Below are 14,136 nucleotides of genomic sequence, written 5' to 3'. Positions count from 1 at the left end.
TGATTCCCCTCTGGAATCAAGGACTGATTTAGACCTGGGACACCCAGGTGGGTGATTCCCCTCTGGAATCAAGGACTGATTTAGACCTGGGACACCCAGGTGGGTGATTCCCCTCTAATCAAGGACTGATTTAGACCTGGGACACCCAGGTGGGTGATTCCCATCTAATCAGGGTCTGATTTAGACCTGGGACACCCAGGTGGGTGATTCCCATCTAATCAGGGTCTGATTTAGACCTGGGACACCCAGGTGGGTGATTCCCCTCTAATCAGGGTCTGATTTAGACCTGGGACACCCAGGTGGGTGATTCCCTTCAAATCAAGGACTGGTTTAGACCTGGGACACCCAGGTGGGTGATTCCCCTCTAATCAGGGACTGATTTAGACCTGGGTCACCAGGTGGGTGATTCCCCCTTTTCTCCAAGTAAATCTCTCTCTCTCTCTCTGTCTCTCTCTCTCCTTCTCTGTCTCTGTCTCTCTCTCTCTCACACACTCTCTCACACTCACACACATGTGAGAGGAACTTTAAGTCAGGCAGATGTGAGAGGAACTCGTCCATCCTATTGAAAACAAGTGTGACACAATGTTCAGCAGCACCTGGCTTACTTGTAATCACTTTACATTCACATGACTGTAACGTTTATTTCCAATATGCTCAATGCCTATAAAACCGTGGGCCTAAAGCGTGTGAAGCGAACTAGTTAACCACTACACTACGGAAACAACATGTCCTGCAACAGACTGTTCACATTAGCTACTAGATGTATAACTTACAGCGTCTCGTTAGCACAGAGCGGTATAGCGACAAGAGCAAAGAAAAGCAAGGAGATATCTTTTCCTTTAAAGACCAAAACAGATTCCGGAATGTGGCTGACGGAGAAAATGGCAGCCACATCCTGGTCCCAGACGACCTCCTGACCTCCTGTTGTGTGAACATAGCTTCTGTGTTCTGTTGTGATTTTCTGGATTTTTGTTATAGATTCCGTCTCTCACAGTTGAAGTGTACCTATGATAAAAATTACAGACCTCTACGTGCTTTGTAAGTAGGAAACACTGCCGATTTTGCAGGTTATCAAATACTTGTTCACCCCACTGTGTATGTTCTTGTGAAAAAAAAAATCAACATTTTCATGCTGAAAAATTCAGGAGCTCATCTGCTCATGACCCATCTCTCTCTATTCTACTCTCTCTTTCTCTTCACCTCTCACTCTACTCTCTCTTTCACCTCTTTCTCTTTCCACCCCTCTCTCTCCATCTCCCCTCTTTTTCACCCCTCCGCTCCCTATTTTTCCCTTTCTCATCCTCTCTTCCTCTACCTTGCTCTTCCCCTCTATCTCCACCCCCTCCTATTCTGTCCATCTCTTTTTCTACCTACCTCTCTCTCTCAATCCCCCTTCTATTCCGTCCATCTCTCTTTCTACCTCCCTCTCTTTCTCCATCTCTCTGACCCTCTCACCCAGGTTTTTCTCTAACTTGCTCTACCTCTATCTCTCCATCCTCTCCATCCCTCCCTCCATCGCTCTGTGGTGGATAGACTGAGCAGAAGCCTCGGCTCCTTGGGTGGGTTGCTAACCTCTCTCTAATTGGCCGTTGTATCATCTCAGAACTCAATCTATAATATTGTTGCTGTCTATAAATACGGACACACCACCTGGTACCGACAACCTCGATGGTAAAATTGCTGAGGTTGGTAATGGAATACATTGTAACTCCTGTTTGCCACATCTTCAATTTGAAGCCTAGAAGATGGTATGTGCCCTCAAACACAGAGGGAGGCAAAGGTCATTCAGCTAACCTAAAGTAGCAGAGCACCCTTTTAATGTTACAAACAGCTGAACAATCAGCCTGTTACAAGTGCTTAGTAAACCTTTTGAAAAAAAATCCATAATTCTTAAATGGAAGAAGGGAGGTGACCAAGAACCCAATGGACACTCTGATAGAGCTCCAGAGTTCCTCTGTGGAGATGGGAGAATCTTTCAGAAGGACAACCATCTCAGCAGCACTCCACCAATCAGGCCTTTATGGTAGAGTGGCCAGAAGGAAGCCACTCCTCAGTAAAAAGCACATGGCAGCCCACTTGGAGTTTGCTAAAAGGCACCTAAAGGACTCTGACCATGAGAAACAAGATTCTCTGGTCTGATGAAACCAATATTGAACTATTTTGGCCTGAATGCCAAGCGTCACACCTGGAGAAAATCTGGCACCATCCCTACGGTGAAGCATGGTGGTGGCATCATCCCTACGGTGAAGTATGGTGGTGGCACCATCCCTACGGTGAAGCATGGTGGTGGCACCATCCCTACGGTGAAGCATGGTGGTGGCACCATCCCTACGGTGAAGCACAGTGGTGGCACCATCCCTACGGTGAAGCATGGTGGTGGCACCATCCCTATGGTGAAGCATGGTGGTGGCACCATCCCCACGGTGAAGCATGGTGGTGGCACCATCCCTACGGTGAAGCATGGTGGTGGCACCATCCCTACGGTGAAGCATGGTGGTGGCACCATCCCTACGGTGAAGCATGGTGGTGGCACCATCCCCACGATGAAGCATGGTGGTGGCACCATCCCTAAGGTGAAGCATGGTGGTGGCACCATCCCTACGGTGAAGCATGGTGGTGGCACCATCCCTAAGGTGAAGCATGGTGGTGGCACCATCCCTACGGTGAAGCATGGTGGTGGCACCATCCCTACGGTGAAGCATGGTGGTGGCACCATCCCTACGGTGAAGCATGGTGGTGGCAGCATCCCTACGGTGAAGCATGGTGGTGGCACCATCCCCACGGTGAAGCATGGTGGTGGCACCATCCCTACGGTGAAGCATGGTGGTGGCACCATCCCTACGGTGAAGCATGGTGGTGGCACCATCCCCACGGTGAAGCATGGTGGTGGCACCATCCCTAAGGTGAAGCATGGTGGTGGCACCATCCCTACGGTGAAGCATGGTGGTGACACCATCCCTACAGTGAAGCATGGTGGTGGCACCATCCCTACAGTGAAGCATGGCGGTGGCACCATCCCTACTTTGAAGCATGGTGGTGGCACCATCCCTACGGTGAAGCATGGTGGTGGCACCATCCCTACGGTGAAGCGTGGTGGTGGCACCATCCCTACGGTGAAGCATGGTGGTGGCACCATCCCTACTTTGAAGCATGGTGATGGCACCATCCCTACGGTGAAGCATGGTGGTGGCACCATCCCTACGGTGAAGCATGGTGGTGGCACCATCCCTACGGTGAAGCATGGTGGTGGCATCATCCCTACGGTGAAGCATGGTGGTGAGAGCATCCCTACGGTGAAGCATGGTGGTGGCACCATCCCTACTTTGAAGCATGGTGGTGGCACCATCCCTATGGTGAAGCATGGTGGTGGCACCATCCCTACGGTGAAGCATGGTGGTGGCACCATCCCTACGGTGAAGCATGGTGGTGGCACCATCCCTACGGTGAAGCATGGTGGTGGCACCATCCCTACTTTGAAGCATGGTGGTGGCACCATCCCTACGGTGAAGCATGGTGGTGGCACCATCCCTACGGTGAAGCATGGTGGTGGCAGCATCCCTACGGTGAAGCATGGTGGTGGCACCATCCCTACTATGAAGCATGGTGGTGGCACCATCCCTACGGTGAAGCATGGTGGTGGCAGCATCCCTACGGAGAAGCATGGTGGTGGCACCATCCCTACGGTGAAGCATGGTGGTGGCACCATCCCTATGGTGAAGCATGGTGGTGGCAGCATCATGCTGTGGGGATGTTTTTCTCACGGCAGTGACTGGGAGACTAGTTGGGATCGAGGCAAAGATGAACGGGGCAAAGTCTTTAAAATATTTAATTTTAAACTTTTTTTTGTGGCGGGTGTCACTGTTTGGCTTTTTAAGGTGAGGCTTTATTACTGCCATTTTCAGTATGTTTGGTACATACAGGATAGGGAGATGTTTGTTATGTTCAACATAGAAGTGCCAAGCACAGGAATTAGCTTCTTTCAGTATTGCACCCTATTGTAGGAACAGGGTGCAGTAGGCAGCTGGAAGGTTTAGAGTCCATGATGAGAGATACAGGATAAAAAAAACTTGAGTTTCTCAGAGAGGCAGTTCTGTGCAGACTCGGGACAACTGAGTTTTGGAGAAATACGCATACTCAAAGAGGAGACTTAACGATCTTTTCATCAAAGAAGTTAATGAATTCATCAGCTGAAGTGAATGCCATCCTCACTTGTGGAATCCTGTTGTATAGTTAGCTTTGGAACCGTGTCAAAAATACATTTTAAAATGTTTTTCATTCTCCTCAATCAGGTTGGAAAAATAGGCTGATCTAGCAGCAGTGAGGGCTTTTGCACGGTACTCACTTTCCAAGCTAGTTGGTAGACTTCCAATTTGGTGGAGGGCCATTTCTGTTCCAATTTTTCTGGAAGCTTGTTTTAGGGTATTTTCTATGTAGCTAGTTTCTTGTGACATTTTATTCAGTTGTTTTTAGCGGTGCGACTGCATTTGGATTTTTACGCAAGGTTAAGTTTCTTCAGTTAGGTGGTTAACTGATTTTTCATCCTCCAACGTCGTTGTGTAAGGTGGAGGGAGTCTGGAAGGGCATCTAGGAATCTTTGCGTTGTTCAAGAATTTATAGCGACATTTGATAATCCTTGGTTGGGGTCTGAGGAAGTAGTTTGTTGCGATTGCATACGTACAAAGATGTTGGTCCGATAGTCCAGGATTATGAGGAAGATCCACGATATCTATTCCACGGGACATAACTAGATACAGGGTATGATCGTGGTAATGTGTAGGTCCCGAGACATGTTGGACAACCCATTGAGTCGATGATGGCTTCGAAAGCCTTTTGGAGTGGGTCGGTGTATTTCTCCATGTGAAGATTGAAAACATAAATTTGAATGTTATCTGCCATGACTACGAGGTCCGATAGGACTTCAGGGAACTCTCTGAGGAACGCTGTATACGGCCCAGGAGGTCGGTAAACAGTAGCTATAAAAAGTGATTGAGTAGCCTGCATGACTAGAAGCTCAAAAGACGAAAACACAGTCGTTACATTTTTTGTAAATTGAAATTTGCTATCGTATCCAATCCATCAAATATTAATTAATAAACTGGGAAATATTTTAATCCTATCTAGCTAACAGAAATATTCCAACAGCAGTTTGAGGAATACAACAATTTTTTTATTTTTTATTTACTAGGCAAGTCAGTTAAGAACAAATTCTTATTTTCAATGACGGCCTAGGAACAGTGGGTTAACTGCCTGTTCAGGGGCAGAACGACAGATTTGTACCTTGTCAGCTCGGGGGTTTGAACTTGCAACCTTCCGGTTACTAGTCCCGGTTACTAGACCCTGCCGCCCCAACAAGCAGTAGCATAATGATTATTTGGAATATCAGCAGTTTTGTTGATGCAAGCACTCAAATTATAATCAAGCAATTTAAATAGCTACAAATAACATATTCCTAAAATTGAGAATTCCTACCGGCAGGAATTATTTGTCTTTAGCTCTCAGCTTGTCATCTATGGCTTCAATACATTCTAAAATGGATGATATCTCTCTGGTCATCTCCCCGTTCTTCCTCTTCATCATCTGACTTCTGCTCCTCTTCCTCCCTCAGGGCAGCTATCCTGGCTGTCTCTTCATCTCGTAGAAACTGGTGAAGCTTCTCAAACTTTTCCCCAGCACAAGGTGCACCTCTGTAATGATGTTGACAAAGGAGAAATGCTCACCAACGGGGAAGCAAAAAAATTCTGCACAAAATTGGAGAGAAATAAGCAGTGATGGGAAAAGTTCCCAATTGTTTGAGTAAAAGTAAAGATACCTTAATAGAAAATGCCTCAAGTAAAAGTGAGTCAGTAAAAGTCACCCAGTAAAATACTACTTGAGTAAAAGTCTAAAAGTATTTGGTTTTAAATATACTTAAGTATCAAAAGTACATGTAATTGCTAAAATATACTTAAGTATCAAAAGTAAAAGTATAAATCATTTCACATTCTTCATAGTAAGCAAACTGTTTTTGTATTTCAATTTACAGCTAGCCAGGGGAACACACCAACACTCAGACATTTTACAAATGAAGCATAGTGAGTTTAGTGAGTCCGCCAGATACTGCCTGCCGTACTGTACCTTTACTATGTGGATTACTGACCTCTGGCTGCCCTTGACCTGTCTTTTGCCTGACCCTGTTCGATTAATAAACTGTTGTTACTTTGACGTTGTCTGCATCTGGGTCTTACCTGAAACGTGATAATATCAGTGTGAATTCTATTGAAGCCAATTACTTAGAACAATGTGCAAATGAGTTCAAGTTCACGTATTCAGCAAAAGATAAGTCTACATTTTGTTATTTCATTTCTGTAAGCCATTTATCAAACTACAATCAACATTCGAGTTGATTCCAAGTCAACACATAAAAGACCGTAAATACATAAATTAAAGCATCCACATATTTCGCCATTGAGCACGCTCTGATTGGCCAGTGAGGGGCCAAGCCTCGACACACCCACAACTTGTATATTCATCAAAACCCTTCGGCTTCAACACCAGCAAGTCTGCCGATAATTGTGAAAACAGCAAAAATATTTCTGACACACCACTGAACCTACCACCTGCCCTTAGGTTTACCTTTGTGTCAGGTTAGTTAAAATAGAGTCCTTAGGTTTACCTTTAAGCTAGGTTTGTTAAAATAGAGCACTTAGATTTACCATTACGCCAGGTTTGTTAAAACAGAGCCCTCAGGTTTACCTTTGTGTCAGGTTTGTTAAAATAGAGCACTTAGATTTACCATTATGCTAGGTTTGTTAAAATAGAGAATTTAGATTTACCATTATGCTAGGTTAGTTAAAATAGAGCATTTAGATTTACCATTATGCTAGGTTAGTTAAAATAGAGCATTTAGATTTACCATTATGCTAGGTTAGTTAAAATAGAACCCTCAGGTTTACCTTTGTGTCAGGTTTGTTAAAATAGAGCCCTTAGATTTACCATTACGCTAGGTTTGTTAAAATAGAGCCCAATGTTTTCAATTCCAGGAGAAACTCAAGTCTGAACAGCAGGGTTTACAGGAGAAGCTGAATGCCTTTTAGTGAAGGCATAGTCACTAGTGATCAAACAGGAGAAGCTGAATGCCTTTTAGTGAAGGCATAGTCACTAGTGATCAAACAGGATAAGCTGAATGCCTTTTAGTGAAGGCATAGTCACTAGTGATCAAACAGGATAAGCTGAATGCCTTTTAGTGAAGGCATAGTCACTAGTGATCAAACAGGAGAAGCTGAATGCCTTTTAGTGAAGGCATAGTCACTAGTGATCAAACAGGAAAAGCTGAATGCCTTTTAGTGAAGGCATAGTCACTAGTGATCAAACAGCATACATAGTAAGGTAAGACATCTGAGTGGGACATGGAGGACAACATAGTAAGGTAAGACATCTGAGTGGGACATGGAGGAGAACATAGTAAGGTAAGACATCTGAGTGGGACATGGATGAGAACATAGTAAGGTAAGACATCTGAGTGGGACATGGAGGACAAGAGCTGCCAGAGTTACATAAGTTAAACACTTTATTGTTTATTTATCCAGACCCAGCACACAGAAAGGAAGATGAAGGATAAGTTTGAGAAGCTTCGCGATCATACCGCTGTAGGCCTTTTGTCTCTTGGTAGGCCATCATTGCAAATACACATTTGTTCTTAACTGACTTGCCTAGTTAAATAAAGGTTAAATAAACATTTTAAAAAATTAAAAAGGTGGACCTTTTGCTGGGACTAAAAAACAAACACACATTTTAGAGTGGTGTTTTAATCACACAATGTCTAACATTTTGAAGGAGCGTACAATCGACATGCTGACTGCAGGAATGTCCACCAGAGTTTTTGCCAGAGAATTTCATGTTCACTTCTCCACTATATGCTGCCTGCAACGTCGTTTTAGAGAATTTTTGTCAGTGTGTCCAACCGGCCTCACAACCGCAGACCATGTGTAACCACACCAGCCCAGGACCTCCACATCCGGCTTCACATCAACCGCGGGATGGTCTGAGCCCAGCCACTTGGACAGCTGATGAAACTGAGGAGTGGTTATTTCTGTAATTAAGCCCTTTTGTGGTGGAAAAAAACTACATCTGATTGGCTTGGCCTGGCTCCCCAATGGACGGGCCTGGCTCCCCAATGGACGGGCCTGGCTCCCCAATGGACGGGCCTGGCTCCCCAATGGACGGGCCTGACGGGCCTGGCTCCCAAGTGGGTAGAACTGCGCCCAATCGTGAAATCCATAGATTAAGGCCTAATGAATCGATTTCTATTGACAGATTTCCTTCTATGAGCTGTAACTCAGTAAAATAGTTGAAATTGTTCCATATTGCGTTGATATTTTTCTTCAGTATAATAAGATGACTTGTTTATCGTTTTGTTTTATTACAACCAATCGATATTTTTTTTAAACAACAACAATAAATGGGTTTCCAACATATGAAACGGATAAGCTATTGTTACAGATAACATCTAAATACAAGGTTCACCTGTAGGGGGCGTACTGGCGGCAGAGAAGTCAGTTTCATAAACAAAACCACAGTAAACAGAACAAATAAATCAATGGGTAAAACAAAACCCATCATCACCAGCATAACGTGCACAAGCACTACAATAAACAATTCCGGACAAGGACATGGAGGGAAACAGAGGGTTAAATGCACAACATGTAATGATGGAATTGAAACCAGGTGTGTGGGAAGACAAGACAAAACAAATGGAAAATGACAGGTGGATCGGCAATGGCTAGAAGACCGGTGACGTCGACCGCCGAACACCGTCCGAACAAGGAGAAGGACCGACTTCGGGAGAAGTCGTAAAATCTACGGTATTCACCAAGGTTCTCATCTCCTTTCATGATGGGCATGGACACACAGCCTACATCATGGAGGGGTTTCTACACATGTCCAAAATGGGACATGCATGGCTAAAATAATGTGGGCTTGCCTACAATGCATAGACAAAAAGAGAAGGTCAGCTCACTGTTTTACTTCTCTCAAACTTTGTTTAATAATAAAGTTTTTGTAAATAAGATTTATTTCCAAGCGGTCTCGGGAGCCAAACCCTTTGGTCGACGATCTTGACTAATACTACGCAATTGCATTGGGCAAAAACTAATAATGATTTATTAAGAGAATGGGAGGCTGTGCTTGTTTTTGAGCCAAATAAAACAATATTTATAAATACAAAGTATACAGTCACCAGAAGCACATTCGGCTACTCATTCGGTTCCATGTGCATATGGGCGTCGTAGGTTGCGTTTCCGCTGTCAGAATTCATGCCATAACCAACTGCGTTACCGCTAAAACCAGCTCTTGGCTGGTCTTAAATATCCCTATCAGCACTGCCTGAAATCAGCATTTGCGATCGTGTTTTTAAGGACACAACTAAAATATTTCCACCCCTCCCGTCGAAGCGCAAGCGAGCTGATATACAGTAAGACACTAACATGGCTTGAAAACGCCAGTTCGCCAGTTTTTATATGACGAAGTTGCAAACTAACGTGAGTTTGACACTCGCGCCGCCTTAATGCCAGCCGAAAAAAGAGCCCATTGTCTCAATTACTGATGCAAGACACAAGGAGGGGACCCACTGATAATAGAATAGCATAAATTCAGAATTCTGGAGCATTCAATCGATGGACAACTTGCTTCCTTAAGTTCCTTGATTGGAAACTGGAACATTTCGCTTACTGGTCTCAAATTGTACAGGTTCGCCTTATGTTCCAGTACAGCCTCATCTACGGGGAAACACTTGTGCTACTTGGAGTCTGACACACCAAACAGATGGGTTGCAAATCCTCTATATCAGTGGTTCCCAAATACCCTTTCAAAAACATTCAACATTTAACCAATCAACATTCAACCTATGACAATCAATGCTGAAGCAGGGAACAGAGTGGGGGAACAGACAGATATATGGGGCGGTAAAGACAGAGGTGATTGAGTTCAGTTGAGTCCAATAATCGCTTTTGCGCGTGACAGGGGAAGGCAGGAGTGCGTAATGATGGTGGCAGGAGTGCGTAATGCTGGGGAGCCTGGCACCCTCGAGCGCCAAGGGGGAAGAGCAGCACAACATTATAACGTTTGTTACAATAATATAACGTTTGAAATGTTGATATTATTTTACAACTTTTGTGAGTGTAATGTTTACTAATGTTTCCACGGTTTATTTCCCTTTTTATTTATTGTCCATTAGCTTTGGCAATGTAAACATGTGTTTCCCATGTCAATAAAGCCCCTTTGAATTGAATTGAGAGAGGGACGGGGGATGGGGGAGACGGGGGGCCAGGGGAGGGGGGGGGGCAGAGTGAAGGGAGAGAGAGACAGAGAGAGAGAGAGAGAGAGAGGTTGTTAAAAATAATTAGTCCAATATTGAACACAAATCGCTGTAAATCAAAACAATGTACTTCACTCATACACAGTGCCTACGTCCCGACCCAATCATCCTCTCTGTGTGTGTGTGTGCGTGTGCGTGCGTGCGTGCGTGCGTGCGTGCGTGCGTGTGCAGGGCCGGCCCGCCCAATAGGAAGGGTTAAGCAGCCGCCTTCAGCAGGAGATTGACTACAGCAACATTTTCCCAATAACTTAACTCACCAAGACACACAAACAACACATAAAACGTCACATTATTTCTACACCAAAATAATGAGCCAGTAGGTGAGCACTGATGCCACACCGTGATAATTAGTAGCCGCTTTCTTAAAAAGCAAGGGGTGTAAACAATTTGGCTCGTCAACGCCGATTGCGCCTCTCCAGGATGCTGTTTGAGAGTCGCATCGCAGTGGCACTCCACCGATGTTTAGTCAAAAACCTAAATCATGTAGCCTGTAGCCTGTAGCATGTAGCCTGTAGTCTGTAGCCTGTAGCATGTAGCCTGTAGCATGTAGCCTGTAGTCTGTAGCATGTAGCCTGTAGCATGTAGCCTGTAGCCTGTAGCATGTAGCCTTTAGCATGTAGCCTGTAGTCTATGGTTGTAATGGCTGTCGTGGGTTGAAGAAGGTGAGGACCAAGGTGCAGCGTGGTACGTGTTCATAAAAAAGGAACTAAGGTCAGGACGTAACAGACAGTAACAGACAGTAACAGTAGCAGACAGTAACAGACAGTAGCAGACAGTAACAGACAGCAACAGTAGCAGACAGTAGCAGACAGCAACAGACAGTAACAGACAGTAGCAGACAGTAACAGACAGTAACAGTCAGCAACAGTAGCAGACAGCAACAGACAGTAACAGTAGCAGACAGCAACAGGTAGTAACAGTAACAGACAGTAGCAGACAGTAGCAGACAGCAACAGAAAGTAACAGACAGTAACAATGGTACAAATAGTATATGGTCTTGTCTGTAGCCTACAGGCCATAGTTGACATCACATTTATGTCATGACAGACACTCTTTTACATTATGCACGTTTCTCTCCGATCAAATTGCCTCACCTAAATTCCGCCCGATCAAATAAAACATTTGCTCACATCCGAAAAAACAGGACAGGTCAACAGGACAGGTCAACAGGACAGGACAAACGTGAAATGGCCAATATGGAACAGAAAATCAGGCTACTCACAACTGCTGTCTAGGAGTTTCACGACACCGTAGGACAACGACACCGTAGGATTAAACCCCAGTAATAAACCCCAGTAAATCACGACACTGTAGGATTAAACCCCAGTAAAACACAACACTGTAGGATTAAACCCCAGTAAAACACGACGCTGTAGGATTAAACCCCAGTAAAACACGACACCGTAGGATTAAACCCCAGTAAAACACGACACTGTAGGATTAAACCCCAGTAAAACACGACACTGTAGGATTAAACCCCAGTAATAAACCCCAGTAAAACACGACACTGTAGGATTAAACCCCAGTAAAACACAACACTGTAGGATTAAACCCCAGTAAAACACGACACTGTAGGATTAAACCCCAGTAATAAACCCCAGTAACACGCGACACTGTAGGATTAAACCCCAGTAAAACACAACACTGTAGGATTAAACCCCAGTAATAAACCCCAGTAAAACACGACACTGTAGGATTAAACCCCAGTAAAACATGACACTGTAGGATTAAACCCCAGTAAAACACGACACCGTAGGATTAAACCCCAGTAAAACACGACACTGTAGGATTAAACCCCAGTAAAACACCACACTGTAGGATTAAACCCCAGTAATAAACCCCAGTAAAACACGACTCTGTAGGATTAAACCCCAGTAAAACACGACACCGCAGGATTAAACCCCAGTAAAACACGACACTGTAGGATTAAACCCCAGTAAAACACGACACTGTAGGATTAAACCCCAGTAAAACACAACACTGTAGGATTAAACCCCAGTAAAACACGACACTGTAGGATTAAACCCCAGTAATAAACCCCAGTAAAACACGACACTGTAGGATTAAACCCCAGTAAAACACCACACTGTAGGATTAAACCCCAGTAAAACACCACACTGTAGGATTAAACCCCAGTAAAACACCACACTGTAGGATTAAACCCCAGTAATAAACCCCAGTAAAACACGACACTGTAGGATTAAACCCCAGTAAAACACCACACTGTAGGATTAAACCCCAGTAAAACACCACACTGTAGGATTAAACCCCAGTAAAACACCACACTGTAGGATTAAACCCCAGTAATAAACCCCAGTAAAACACGACACTGTAGGATTAAACCCCAGTAAAACACGACACTGTAGGATTAAACCCCAGTAAAACACGACACTGTAGGATTAAACCCCAGTAATAAACCCCAGTAAAACACGACACTGTAGGATTAAGCCCCAGTAAAACACAACACTGTAGGATTAAACCCCAGTAAAACACAACACTGTAGGATTAAACCCCAGTAAAACACGACACTGTAAGATTAAACCCCAGTAAAACACGACACTGTAGGATTAAACCCCAGTAAAACACGACACTGTAGGATTAAACCCCAGTAAAACACGACGCTGTAGGATTAAACCCCAGTAAAACACAACACTGTAGGATTAAACCCCAGTAAAACACGACACTGTAGGATTAAACCCCAGTAATAAACCCCAGTAAAACACGACACTGTAGGATTAAACCCCAGTAAAACACCACACTGTAGGATTAAACCCCAGTAAAACACCACACTGTAGGATTAAACCCCAGTAAAACACCACACTGTAGGATTAAACCCCAGTAATAAACCCCAGTAAAACACGACACTGTAGGATTAAACCCCAGTAAAACACCACACTGTAGGATTAAACCCCAGTAAAACACCACACTGTAGGATTAAACCCCAGTAAAACACCACACTGTAGGATTAAACCCCAGTAATAAACCCCAGTAAAACACGACACTGTAGGATTAAACCCCAGTAAAACACGACACTGTAGGATTAAACCCCAGTAAAACACGACACTGTAGGATTAAACCCCAGTAATAAACCCCAGTAAAACACGACACTGTAGGATTAAGCCCCAGTAAAACACAACACTGTAGGATTAAACCCCAGTAAAACACAACACTGTAGGATTAAACCCCAGTAAAACACGACACTGTAAGATTAAACCCCAGTAAAACACGACACTGTAGGATTAAACCCCAGTAAAACACGACACTGTAGGATTAAACCCCAGTAAAACACAACACTGTAGGATTACACCCCAGTAAAACACGACACTGTAGGATTAAACCCCAGTAAAACACGACACTGTAGGATTAAACCCCAGTAAAACACGACACTGTAGGATTAAACCCCAGTAAAACACGACACTGTAGGATTAAACCCCAGTAAAACACAACACTGTAGGATTAAACCCCAGTAAAACACGACACTGTAGGATTAAACCCCAGTAAAACACGACACTGTAGGATTAAACCCCAGTAAATCTCGGGTCGACATCTTTTTGGTTGTTGGTGCGGGACGGACCTGCCTTGATTTTCAACATCCAAATCTGAACCAATTATAGACATCTATGTCCGGATAGGCCTATATATTTAGCCCAAACACAGATGTCTATGATTGGTTTAGATTTGGTCCGGTTCGGATCGGCCTTGACTTGGCCCAAACATTTTGACTGGACCAAATCTGAACCAATCATAGACAGCTATGTTTCAAAAGTTTGGACAACACAGTACAG

The sequence above is a fragment of the Oncorhynchus clarkii genome, chromosome 10 (assembly GCF_045791955.1).
Source record: "Oncorhynchus clarkii lewisi isolate Uvic-CL-2024 chromosome 10, UVic_Ocla_1.0, whole genome shotgun sequence".
In the NCBI taxonomy this organism is placed as follows: Eukaryota; Metazoa; Chordata; class Actinopteri; order Salmoniformes; family Salmonidae; genus Oncorhynchus; species Oncorhynchus clarkii.
The sequence above is the reverse complement of the archived record's forward strand: the minus strand, read 5'-3'. Positions refer to the sequence as shown.